General features: G+C 40.7%; 1 long non-coding RNA gene across 1 annotated transcript; it reads right to left on the bottom strand.

The window, feature by feature from the left end:
* Positions 1-4,169: 4,169 nt before the first annotated feature.
* LOC139076939 (uncharacterized) lies at positions 4,170-12,441 on the bottom strand. The gene is made up of 5 exons (XR_011529030.1): positions 11,927-12,441; positions 10,646-10,860; positions 9,241-9,396; positions 8,591-8,678; positions 4,170-7,173 (listed from the first exon to the last, which is right to left on the bottom strand). It is a non-coding gene; the product is annotated as an uncharacterized lncRNA (long non-coding RNA).
* Between the last annotated feature and the right edge of the window lie 644 nt (positions 12,442-13,085).

Genomic DNA, 13,085 nt, shown 5'->3' with positions numbered 1-13,085 from the left:
CTGGGCCTGGTGGGCTTTCTGGAGGCATCTGAGCTCAATATTCCTTCAAACAGCAGAGCAATGATTACACTGCTGGGCTGATTCTCTTTCTGTCTGCCCTAGGTAAGGGATTCTTGCTTCAAACACCATTTATTGTAGAAATTGTTGCTAGGGTTCTAGAAATTGTGTGTGTATCCTTAAAAGAGCCCCAGAAAGACAGAATCGGAGGTTCATTTAAAATACTATTTTGTTGTCCTTAATACCCATCTCACCTAACACCCATCGCTCCATAGCAATAGAGTGAGAAATTAAGAATAGAACGCTTTCTGGAGGGCCAGTGGTACCCAAAGGATTTGAGTTCTTCTAAGAAACGTAACAATTGTAAAAAGCACTGAATTCAAGAACAATAAGCCAAACTCACACCATCACACAACATCTATCTGTGCAATGCTTTGATAAGGAGCAAAAGGAACAGATTTGTGTCATTTACTTTTGTCAGGTTATGGGGAAAAACTCACAACACAAAAAGACAACACTTCAAGTTATATTAGATTTTGATTTGTTTTAAGGGACCCTTGGGTTAAGAACAAGCAAAACAGAACACACTCATCTTTGAGTGGGAAAGAGAAGATTTTTTTCTCTTGATATCGTTCACATGTGGATGGTAAGGCTTCCCTGACAGTCACCATTTTCTAAAATGTAGTTACCCGAACACATCTGAATAACACAAAAGAGAAAGGAACATTTTGATATGTTGAGGAAAGTTGTTTTGACAAATGTCAACGCCTGGGTCTTGCTAGCTGAGGCCTGTTGTTAACTTCCCAAGTCTGCATGCGTGCTACAGCTTATGCCACTCTGTCGGGGAAATTGGACATACCCAACACAATTTCATTTCCATTTCTCTACAACATTACAAGCTTCCTTGGCAGCAAAATCACATATTCTTATCACAAAAATAAATGAGAGAAAAGAAGACATACATTCCTGTCAAGTTATGTCAAGACATATTTGGTATGTATTTCACTTCACTATCACTGACAGCAAAGATGTCACGTATTCTTAATACAAAGTAAAGAAGTATTTTCCTTTTTTCCCCCTGCTAGGCATCAATTTCATTTTATTCACTTACAAGCACCAGTGACAGGAAGGTGTCTTTTTAAAACAAAGCTTTAAAAAAGGCAAAACCCCGCCCCCCCCCCCCCCCCCCCCCGTTTTTGTGTTTTGCTGGATTTCTGAATGGACATATTGTACATGAATTTAATTTGACAATATCATAATAACCACAGTAATAGTCATCTATCACCACTTTATTCTCCATTTCCACAGCCCATAGTCATTGCTCTGATTTACTTCTTTCCATGCATGTGATGGAATTGGGGTTAAAATAAATCATGGAGATGTTCATTTTCTGTTAAAGGTGCCAATGGAATAAGAAAGAAAAAAAAAAGGAAGGAGAGAGAGAAAGAAAGAAGGAAGGGAGGAAAGGAGGAAGGAAGAAAAGAAAAAGGTAGGAGAGAAGAAAGAGAAATTAATTAATTCACTTGAAAGTGTTATAGGTCCTGAACACTAAACAAAGCAAAAATCTTAAAAGACTTAAATGTGATGGAAAGTTAACACTGAATTGTCTTCTAAACAGTTCATATTGAATGATTAATTTTTGCCTTTACTTCATTATGTTCTATTTAATTATGATATTCTGATAAACATGCATTAGAGTTGAATTCAGTGGAAGAATGACTCCTTTAGCTACCTTGCCGGAAGTGGGTGGAGTTCTTGCTTCTGAGAGTTGATACGCAAACCAAATTCACTGGACCAACAGCACCTGGGAAAGGTGAGAGTTCCCCCAGGTAGCCTTGCTCTTTCCTCAGGAGGAGCCTTCTCTGAGAATGCTTTGCTTATTGCTCTTGGAATGCCATGGGACTCATATCTATGACACTTATAAATCCATAGCATTTAAGGGCCAAGAATTATTTTAGACACTATTTAGTCAAACATTCTACAGCTTAAAAATGAAAGCCTAGTGCAGTTGAGATCAAACAGACAGTTCGTAATCAAGTTAGACTTAGGAATTAGCACTTAATCTGATAATAATGAAGGACCATTAGAGATTTCTATGCAGGGAAGTAATATGATAAAAGCAATGGGTGTACATCACTGTTTTCTAGACTTTTGAATTTCACAGTCCAAAAAAGTTCTGGAATTCATATGCCGCCAGACGTGCACACAGACAACAGAAAATGAGAGGAACTAAATATAGTATTGCAACTTTTCTCTTTTGTCAACTGGAAAAATAAAAGCAAATGGGGACATAATAGTCACTGAATCAATACTTATTAAAATTTAATATGAGATATTTTTAATACAAAAAAAGTTATGAAATTCTGAAATTTTTTCAGAACCGAAATTTCCGTTAGTCGCTGGAGATTCTGATTCCACAGGTCCACGTTGAGGCCAGGTTTGGGGAACCACTGATTTATTCAGCCTGTCCTCCAAAGCAGGAAGCTTTCCCCTAATCCCTGAGAGACAATGGCATGGACTCTGCTGGGTGCCTGTTCCAGTGGGGGCCCTTCCTCCTTGAAAGAGATTCAAGAAATCAGTGTCTGCTAGAAGCTGGTGTTTTGGAATCCAAAGCTGGGCATCACAGACTCAGCTCATTTTCCAAACATATAAAAAGAGGATTATGATACGAAATTCCCATACCACAGGACTGTCATGAGGATTAAATGGAAATATAAATGTAAAAATGTCTGTGTAAACTGTAAAACACTCTACAATTATTAGTTCCTGTTAAGAATATTCAGAAGCTGGCGTCTGATTTACTGATTCTCTCCAGGGTTGAATTAAAAGCAAAATAATGTCCCCCCCACCATACATGAGCACAAAAGTTCTCAAAATAGAACATGCTAAACCAGAGATACTTTGTCCTAGAAGGGACCTGAGGTGATTCTTTGAGTTTTCCTCATTTTAGCATTCAAATGACTGGAGGGATCTTGGAATCACACAGCTATTTCCTAGAATCCTCATCAAGAAGAAACACCACAATTGCCCCTCTTCTCCCGACTGATGTTTACGTTGTAGAGTTAGAGGGCATTCCTTTTCTAAGAACACCTAACGCACCAAAAAATCCAACGGGGTGCTCATTGGCCCCTACACTAACTGGTACCTACTAGAGGCAGTGAATTCAATCCGTGTTAGAGCTGAAAGGTGCTTTAGACTTCACAGTTCAGCTCTGTTATTTCACAGATGAGGAAACAGAGACCCTTTCAACGGGAGGAGTGACTTGCCCAACATAACACACATCCCTCAGGCTAGCGTTCTGTCTGAAACGCTACAACGGTGAAGGGCTTCTCCTGTTGTTCTTAGCCCACCTGGGGATGCTCCTCAACATATGGTATGTACACAATCACATATTCATACAGCAAACACACAAAAACAGCAAGGCGCCACATCATGACTCTGTCTCCCTTCCTCCCTCCCACCTCTCCAGGGACCAGGTGCATTCATTCGTTTGTTCCTTCCTTTGTTGATTCTTTTACTGATTCATTCATTCAACAATCAAGTAATCCTCAAATATTTAGTGAACATCTACTACATGCCAAGCACTGGGCTTGGCAAAATTAAAGGCGGTATGGAATAGAAGACTTATACTGTACGTGTGGAAAATAAACCACCACCAGAAGTATAGAGGTCCAGCGTGAAAGGCAAGAGTTAGAGCAAAACGGCACATTTCAGTAACCCAAAGAATGATATAGATGAGCAGTGAGTAAATTCACAGCAGTTAGAAAAAGAAAGCTTGGTGAGAAATAAACATTCACTAAAAACAAACAAACAAGCAAGCAAAATCAGTTAATTAAGGGCTCAGTAACATTTGCGTTTCACAGTATCAGGCTCTAGTCTGTCTCATGCACAGTGTTGCACCAGTGCCCAGAAAATGGGCCCGCAAGCAGGGAGTGTTCAACGAGTATCTGTGGACTGAATGGCATAGGTGTAGGATGTCCACTCCTAAGCCCCCAGGCCTATCCTGAAATAGGAATTTAAGTCCATTATTAAGAGGACCCAAGACGCCATATTTGTTAAATGTTTGACCCAGAGCTTTGGGCCCTTTCATCATGGCTGGTTTTGAGGAAATGGCAGAATTTGAAGAGTGATTTTTATGTGATTTTATTCCTTCAGGCATGAAAACACACCCATTTTTCAATATTTTTAAACAGTTTTAATGTTCTAGAAAAAGTGAATCATTAAAAAATACGTGAGAACATTGATAGGGCACACATTTTTTCCTTTCACCTCAGGCTCCAATATGGTTTGGCATGGTACTGGTCTTTATTTAAAATTTTGGTATTTGTTCATCATGGATTTTTTACATTAATTTTGATTTTTTTAAGTATTACGTTAAAATAGTACTTATCTCCGTGATGAGGTTTTTGATTTCCTTCCTTAAATTTTGCGCCGGAAGCTAGTGCCTGGCTCGCCTTAAGCTAATCCTAGCCCAAAGAACCCCCTCTGCCACACTCTTTCCTGCGGCCTTGCCCGGGGTTCTTCATACCTCAAGGTCATACTAATCCGCGTTAGGGGAACCTGGAGACTGAAGGGACACAGAAAGACCAATAAACGGGTCCTGAGAAGCTGGGAAAACTCATACCCTTAACAATCAAATTGTATTTCAAATGCATTACAATAGATTCCAAAGGTGAATTTATTAATGTGAATTACTTTAAGGCAAGGAGTCATTTTGTTTTTATCATATATTTGTTTCTATATACTATTTTTACTCAAAACAAGACACACACATCCCTTCTTGCTTGCTTGTTTATTATCAATTCTTCCCCTAATGAATATAAGAGAGAAAGAATAAGGTGAGCACGAAATAGAAACTCACCAGTGGATAAAAAGGGGTACCTATGGTGGGGCGCAATTTGTGAATAGCCTCAGAAATCAGAAACTCTGACTAAAAAATGTCTTGGGACTGGCAGATCTGGACTGGGAGCAGAAAGTGTTTAAAACTCATGATTTAGAACTAGTTTTAAATCTTCCCATAATAGAGTTAAGTGGAATTTGTTATGGGGAGAAATAATTAGTTCCTATTATAAGGTCTAAAACAACTAAAACTGTGCAGGATAATTTTATTATGTTTTTTAAGACAATTATAAAAGTATTACATGCACATAAGTTTATAAAATTAGAAAATATTACAATAGTGAAGAAAATAAAAATTACCCGTAATGTTACCACCCAAAGATAACCATTGTTAACATTTTAGTACTTTCCTGCTAGTCTTATTACTATGTACATTTGACATCACACTTCTTTTGCAGTTCTGTATCTTTACTTATTTAATATTATATCTCGAGCATTTTCCCTATATCTTCAAAATTATTAATGTGTATCATTTATAATAACTGCATAATATTCCATCATATAGATTTAACAGGTCTCCTGTTGTTGGACATGCATTTTGTTTTCAGTTTCTGCCATTACAATAATTCTGTAATAAAAATCTTTGTACATAATTCATTGGCTTAATTGCTGCCAATTGGCTTATGCTAGATTTCTAGAAGTTGAAATAATATTTTTTATTTTTGAAGAACATATGAATTTTTAGCTCTGCTTTAATTTATTTTTAGGTATAACTTAAATACCATTTCACACTCTATTATACATGCTCTCTGCTGGTCTTTTTGGGTTTAGTGTCTAATGAGAAATACTAAGGTTATTATAATAATTGGGGAAATATATCAGTGAAAATGCTAATAGTAAATGTTTCAATCAGAAATTTTTTTGGTGAAATCAAATGCCATATTTTTTTCTTTTGAATAAAGAGTCTTTGGGTTATTAAGAATTATTAAGAGTTGCCTGCTTTTTCTATCACTTTGTTTACTTTGTTACATTATGCCCACAATAAATAGGCTGGCTGGAAGAAATACAACCTCCTTTGAATTTCAACGCCTCAGACATTCCTCCATCAAAATTAGGGTTGATGCTCTTGTTAGGCTGCATCTGAAGAAATGACCGTATGTCTTCTTTCCCTCCTAATTTTAGTTAGTCTGGTATTTTTCCTAAATGAGTATTCAGACAAATTTCTAAGCATTCCCTCAATCTGCTGGTTCTTGCTTTCGTGGGTGGCCACCCCATGGCTCCCCAAGCAGCCCCTTGTTGGCCCCACATGCTTACTCGTTGCCAGGGACTTCCCTTGTACACTGCCCCAAGTGTCCATACAAGTCACAATAAGGCTCACACCTGTGATGAGCAGAGATGGACAGAAAGGAAGTTTCTTAAGAGCCATCAAGTGGCCAATTACTTTAAAATAGTTAATGAGAGTTAGAGGCATCTTTGGAACCACCAATTATTAGTTCCATGACTTTCCCACCTCCCCAGCTGCTCAAAATAATCAAGGCTAATCTCTTTTCAGTACGTATCTTGTGTCAGACACTGTGATAAACTCTTTACAAACATCATCCGTTAAATCTCCAAACAACTTCATGAAGTGGGTACTATTATTATTTCCATTTTACAGATAAGGAAACTGAGGCCAAAAGATCCTAATGTTCAGACCCCAGAGCCCATGCAGCTACTGTGCTATGCAGCCAGCACCCACATTCTCACACCTCACTTTTAATCTCTGAGTGGGCAGGATCTGTTAGGTGCCTAATGGCAAAATGCACTGACCTAATGAAGGACGAGAGATCAAAACCTCCTGGTTTAGTCTTCGGGGTGAAGGAGTGGGGAAAAGGCAGACCAGCAACTGAATGTCAAAGTGGGCCTCCTTGCATCTCCTTTCTGAGTTTCTCCTACCTCTTAGAATCTTCTCTGTCTTTCCCTCCCCTATGCCAGAAGCTTAGTGACGTCTTTCTGACTCTATTGCCCAAACACCCTCTCTCCAGCAATCTAACGGCTGTAGCTCCTGCTAAGGTGTCTCACCTTGTAACAACCCCCTGGAGACTGAAGGAAGATGCTTCCTCTCTTACCTCCTCAGAGCTCTGCTCTGCCCAGACTAGCCTGCTCAGCTCAGTATTCACTAAGGGCCTACTGCTACCCCAGCCTCCAATTATTTCTGATATTAAATTCCATCAGGGAAGAAGTGTGTGGTTGTAGAAACATCTCCAGATCAGAGCAGTGAAACTTGGTTCCTTGTCTTCCATTTGCCATGGATTCAGCCGACATTTTGCAAGTGCCTGCTATGGACCAGGTGATTGTCTAGACAAAGGAAAGCACATCAAAATAAGAAACATGGGTCCCTGTCTTCAAAAGACTCCAATGGGGAGGCATGAAAATTTGATCAAGTAAACTAACTGGAGTTTCAATTTTATCAACTGTGGAAGGGTAACTAATAATATTTTCATTGTCTGCCACACAGTTTAGTAGCATCTTCCTGCCCCATCTTCATCTTTGAAGATGACCTACCTCTCAGCTGCTGGATTGCTATCAAACACAATACTAATTCTCCCACTTCCCTGCTTAAGACCTTCCATGATGCTCTGTCACCTTTAGGGTCAAACTCTTACTCATCAGTCTGCTGTGCAAGACCCTTCATGGCCTGACACCTGCCTGCCCATCCCGTTTCAGCTCTCTCCATCCTCACATGCCCCTGCATACAACCAGGCCAATTATTCCACGTTATCTTCCGTCTCCTCTCCCTGAAACTTTTCGCAGTTCTGAAGCCCACTCCTTTGGGCCCCTCAGTATCCCAGGCTTATATCTAACAGCACTTCTCACTCCGTTAGTCTCCTCCAATTGACTATGAGCTTTTGAGGACGGAAACTGTGCCTAACACAGTGTCTAGCTCACAACAGATGCTTAATAAATGTTTGTTGAAGGAAAGAAGGAGGGAAAAACCCAAATGATTCTTAGGCTGTATGGAGTGGTTGTTATTCAACAGCTTGATCTTCCCAATGCCCCTTAAATAATCACACAGCAGAATTACTGTTTGGTTATGTCCAGTCCCCATGATGGGAGCAAGTAAATATCTCCACGTCTCTTGCTGCTAAGGGAAGAATCTCATGGTTGCTCATACTTCTCCTCAAAGAAGAATTTCTTCTAGCACTGGAGACCTCCAGAGCTACCATGGCTCAGAGATTATCATCAATAAATATGGATAATTCCATGAGATAGAACTTTGAATGACCCACACAAGAATGACCTAAAACCTCAACACCTTTCCTATCCTGTCTCCAGTGTACAAGGCAGAGAGTCAAGCCAGCAGAGATCAGCCAAGACAATAGGTGACTCAGGACAGAGAAGGAGGGAGGACTTGCTGGGTATGGGATTGGGCTACAGAGGTCCTCAGAGGGTCTCAAAACTGTGTCTAGTTCTAGTTCCTTTCTTTCAGCCAGCTCTGGAAATGCTGAGTTCCAATGCACACTGTCCCTCCACTCCTACTCCAGGCCAATGCTCGGTCAGTTGATTCTTCTGGCGGATACTGGGCCAGATTTCTGCTTTCCTTGCTAATTTCCAAGAGGAGACCTTGATCAGAAAACCAACTCACAAAACCACCCTTGGTTTCAGCCCCACTCTGGTCAATCCCACCAGCCTGTAAAGTTTTCCTATGGGAAATAGGAGTGGATTCAAATGTGCATAAACTCATAGCTGACCTCTATTCTGTCAGATCACTCACCAAATCCATACCCAAGAATCCTTGACCTTCATAACCTGCCAATCATGGAGCATGCCAGCCTTTTAGCTGGCATGATTATCTGCCCCATCTATAAAAAAAAATAGAGATAACAATTTAAAGTAAGTTCTTTAAATATTGGATCTAATTTTAGAAGTCCTGTTTTTTCTTCCACTTGTATATCCTATTCCTCTCTCTCTGTCTCTGTCTCTGTCTCTGTCTCTCTCTCACATATACACACACACGTGAAGTACTTTATTCCCCATTGTTATATTTTTGTTCATGCTGATCCACCTGCTAGGATATACTTAAACTCAATTTGTCCTACAAAGCCAACTTAGGCCATTCTTCTGCCATGCTCTTACAGCACATTCCTCCCCAAAATCCATTCTTAGCACTCACTGTGCAATTTTGAAATGGTTTGTTAATGTGTCTTTCCCCACTCTAGGCTCTAAGCATCTTAGAGCACAGGCTATACCTTATTTGGCTCTCTCTCAGTATCTGGCTCATAGTAGACACTCAGTAAATACTGACCAAGCCCAACACTTTAATGGAGCTTTCGCTGGCCATGTCAGCCCATGACTAGTCCTCCCTTCTTTCACCTCCCCTCCCATTGCACGTGCCAGTCAGGGCTGTGCAATTTGATGCCTAACCTGTTTTCGAGTTAGTTCATGCTTTGCCAGTGCTGTTCTTGCAGCCAAATCTTCACGGCTGGAGATCACATCACATATTCCTTCTGTCACCCTCATAGTCCCTAGAAGTGCTGGATGGAGAGCGGCACAAAAAGTAGTTGTACATTGTTTGCTTTCCTAGAAAGGAAGGGCTAGTCACAAACTGATCATGAGACACAGAAAAACAGGGGGATTTAAAGAATTATGTGGCTCTTGATTTTCTCAAGAGTGGTATTGTCCTGGTCAAACTTGATGAGTTTCAGTTTTCACAATTAACTCCCGTTTACTGGGAGCTTCTGTGAGTCAGGCATTTCACTGAACTTGTTATACACATTTAGTCATTGGATTTTCATGAAAACACTGCAGGGCAGATATCTTTGTCCCCACTTTACACATGAGGAAATTGAAGTTTGGTAGGGCTTGGTGACTTGCCCAAGGTCACTCAGTTAGGTAGAGAAGATGCAAGAACCAAACCCAGTTCTGTAAGACACTACAGCCTATACTCGTTCCTTGCACTACAGAGCTTAGCCTGGTCGAGCAGTCTCTGACCCTTCTTTCCTATTGTTCCTCAGTCACAGCAAAGATCCCACCATATGCATCTCTCATCTGTTTCAGAGAACCTGAAAGAGGCCATGTTGGTTTGGGCCTTCCAGGGTGACTAGATTTCTATTGGTGGGCCTGGATGTCCAGTTCATCTTGGGGCTGTGGCTTAGAGGTTCCTAAAGCAATCTGGTTTACCCAGAGTCTAAGAGGTTAGGAGCGACCTAGGGCCAGCAAGGAGGCCCCCAAGGGTCAGTGCTAATTGGGGCAGATGCCCCAGGGGTACATAGCCCGGACTGTTCCCAAGGAGTTCAGCTGGAACCAGATTGCCTCAGGAATGTGAGTGAGGCAAACAACTGCTTGATTGTTTGAGCCCCTCCACTTGGTACCCGGTGCTGCTTCCCAGCTAAATGTAGGCCAACAGGATTTCTGAAAACTGTTTGCAAAGCTGAACGCAACACTTCTTTCATTTGCATTTAAAAAATAAACTCAGCCTTGAAATGGGCATTAGCCAAGCCCTTCCTGAAAATTGAGAAAGAGTGTAATGGAATAGATCTCTGCTCCCCAAATGCTCCTCTCCCCAGTTCACATGTAAGCAGGGGCTTGTTTTGTTTTATAAGCCTCTCTTTCCATTAAACTCCGGCTCCAGACCTTGAATAATGAGCTGCAGCCTTTCTTCTTCTAAGATAAACTGGTCCTTACTGAGGGACTTGCAGAGAGTACTAGAACTTCCCCCTGGTATGACTGTTTTAGAGCCTTCATCTTGAATGTCCACATTTTAAGTGCATGTTCATAATTATCCCCAAGCCATAAAGTCCATCATTCATAAATTAAGCTAGGATGGCACCTTGATTTCCCTCTTGCTGTCACAGTGGAAAGGCTCCACATGGATCAGAAATGGGCAACTTCTTCTTCTGGCGAGCCCGTCTGCCCCTGCCCTCTCCTTTCCGAGCCACCTGTAGCACATGGTCAGACGAGAGTTTTGGGCCACATTTACTGGCTTTTGAGAAAGTCGTTGCTTTTCTATTACTTGTTTTCTGTACCTCTTGCATTAGATATGATCTAAAAAAATGATAATGATATGAGAATAATAAAAACTAAACTTGATAAATTTAATCGCATCAATATATTCCCACTTTTCCAAAATCAAACTCATTATAAAACTACCTGGACATAGCATTCTGGGTCTCATTGATTTTATCTCGGGGAAAAAATATATTTGCCTATAGAGTGATTTAATACATGGGAATTAAGCTTTCTGGAAGAGTTTTGAAGGACCTCCATCTTTTTTTATCTCCTTCTGGACTTTATCCACACAGCCTTTTCCTTAGGTGTCAAAGATGACACCACTGACTTGATTGTTCTCTGGGGGCTGATGTGGCTGAAATGGACAATACGTAATCAACATGTGGCCAGTGTACTTATAAATTAAATGATAGTGATAACTTTCAGAAAAGTATTTTTTCCCTCCAAACTTAAAACATTTTCCTTCCTTCTTAAGCTTACATTTATCATCTCGTACAAATGCAGTTTTTAAAGGAAGTACTAGGTAGAGTCATCTCTTAGGTATTTTTGCCTTAGATGACTGAACAAAATTATTGTATTTCCCTGATTTCAGTGCAGTTTTAGGTTGTGTTTCCATGTCTGTTTGGTGGTGTTATTTGTAAAAACTATGACTCTGTTAGAATAACCGGGGGGTAGGGGGTAAAAAGATCTATCTGGAGAAGTCTGATTTGTTTTCCACGTCTGTAATCAAATTTCTCATAAATGATATGCCGTGTTGTATAATGTTTGAAATTTTGCTGTCAGAAACACATATATATGCTTTGTGGTTGAATTCACCCAGGTTTCATTTTAAATCATGTAGGTCTCTAAGCCATTTCCACCAAAATGTGGTAAAACGCAGAAGTTGGCAATTCAATTTTATTCAGCCTTTCAAGAAGGAAGGCCCAGATAAGCTTTGCTTGTTCATGTCAGTGATAATATTCATCAGTGAGGCCTAAATCTAATTCTGTGGGCTTGCTCCCGCTTTGTCGCACAGGCATTTCTGAAGCTCAATCTCCTCTCTCCCTCTCCCTTGCCCTCTCTTTTTTTAATCACAGCAAAGTTTCTTAAGAGCTTAACTTACAGCAGAGTGCCAGCTCCCCCATTGAATTTGTCCTGCTTCCTCACAGCACTTGTACTTTACGCTGAGGCAGAGGTGAGGTCAGTTCTCAGGGCCCGGCTCTCTGGACACCCTCAATGATGACCTCATTAGAGTCACAGATGTTTGCTGTACTTTGGGAGATCTGGAAAAAACAGAGCAGTAAACTAGGCCAGCTTGCAGTAAGGCTGTTACCCACAATTCAAGATAAAATGCTGGATAGTTCCCACTAGGTTCTGGTCGGCTAGGAAACGGCAACTTATTAATCTTGTGTCAGAGAGCCAGCTGCAGCCGTGGCAGTTACCATATTTCACCACCAACTCCGTGTCTGGACAGCCATTGTCTTTTTTTTATGAAAAAACTCTACAAATCAGCTGCGTTCTCTCTCCCTCTCTCCCTCTCCATTCCCCCTTTAACTTAGCAAAGCCCCCGTTTGTCCTCCTTGGAGAAATTGTGCTCCAGCACTGCTAGAGTTCGGGAGCATCGTCGATCCTGTAGTTGGTTTACTAATTCAGAGAGACTGCTTACTTTCCAACTTTAATGATATTCCCTCAGCATATCACTTTGGTTGCCTGGCGACCGGATTTGAGCTAGGCCTCTCATTTGATTCCCACACATCAGACCCTGAAAAGCACTTTTTTTTCCCCGTCCCTCAGCTTTTGATTCTTTCTCCTCTGAAACCCTTCCCCCTGCGGTGTCAGTATGGGTGGGCAGAGCAGTGGTAGAAAGAGGGCAAGGGTGAAGGGCGGCCTATAGCGTACTGGTCACACATCAAGGCCTCCAAACAAAGCCTCCGGGAACCCTTCCTGACAAACACAAATTCCCCTCAGAAAAAGCAAATTTGGCTTTCCCTTCATACGATGGGTGTCATTTTAAGACTTTCCTTAGATACTTTATTAAATCTGATGCTTTTCATTGTTTTTCATACCATTTTTCACAAAAGACTTCCTATTATCAACAAGTTGCTATAGGAGTAAGCCAACAGATTGTCAAGAATTGAAATAATCTAATAAACACCAGCCTTTCCCTCGTGTCCTTATAGCTTTTTAATATTATAATGTATATGCTATGTATATGTTAGTAGAAGAATTGTCTGTCTTAATTTTACTATAGCGCAAAGCTTTTTCCACAGTGAAGAAACGTT

The sequence above is a fragment of the Equus przewalskii genome, chromosome 18, assembly GCF_037783145.1.
Source record: "Equus przewalskii isolate Varuska chromosome 18, EquPr2, whole genome shotgun sequence".
Lineage (NCBI taxonomy): Eukaryota > Metazoa > Chordata > Mammalia > Perissodactyla > Equidae > Equus > Equus przewalskii.
Note: the sequence above shows the minus strand (reverse complement) of the source record. Positions and strands in the feature narration are given on the sequence as shown.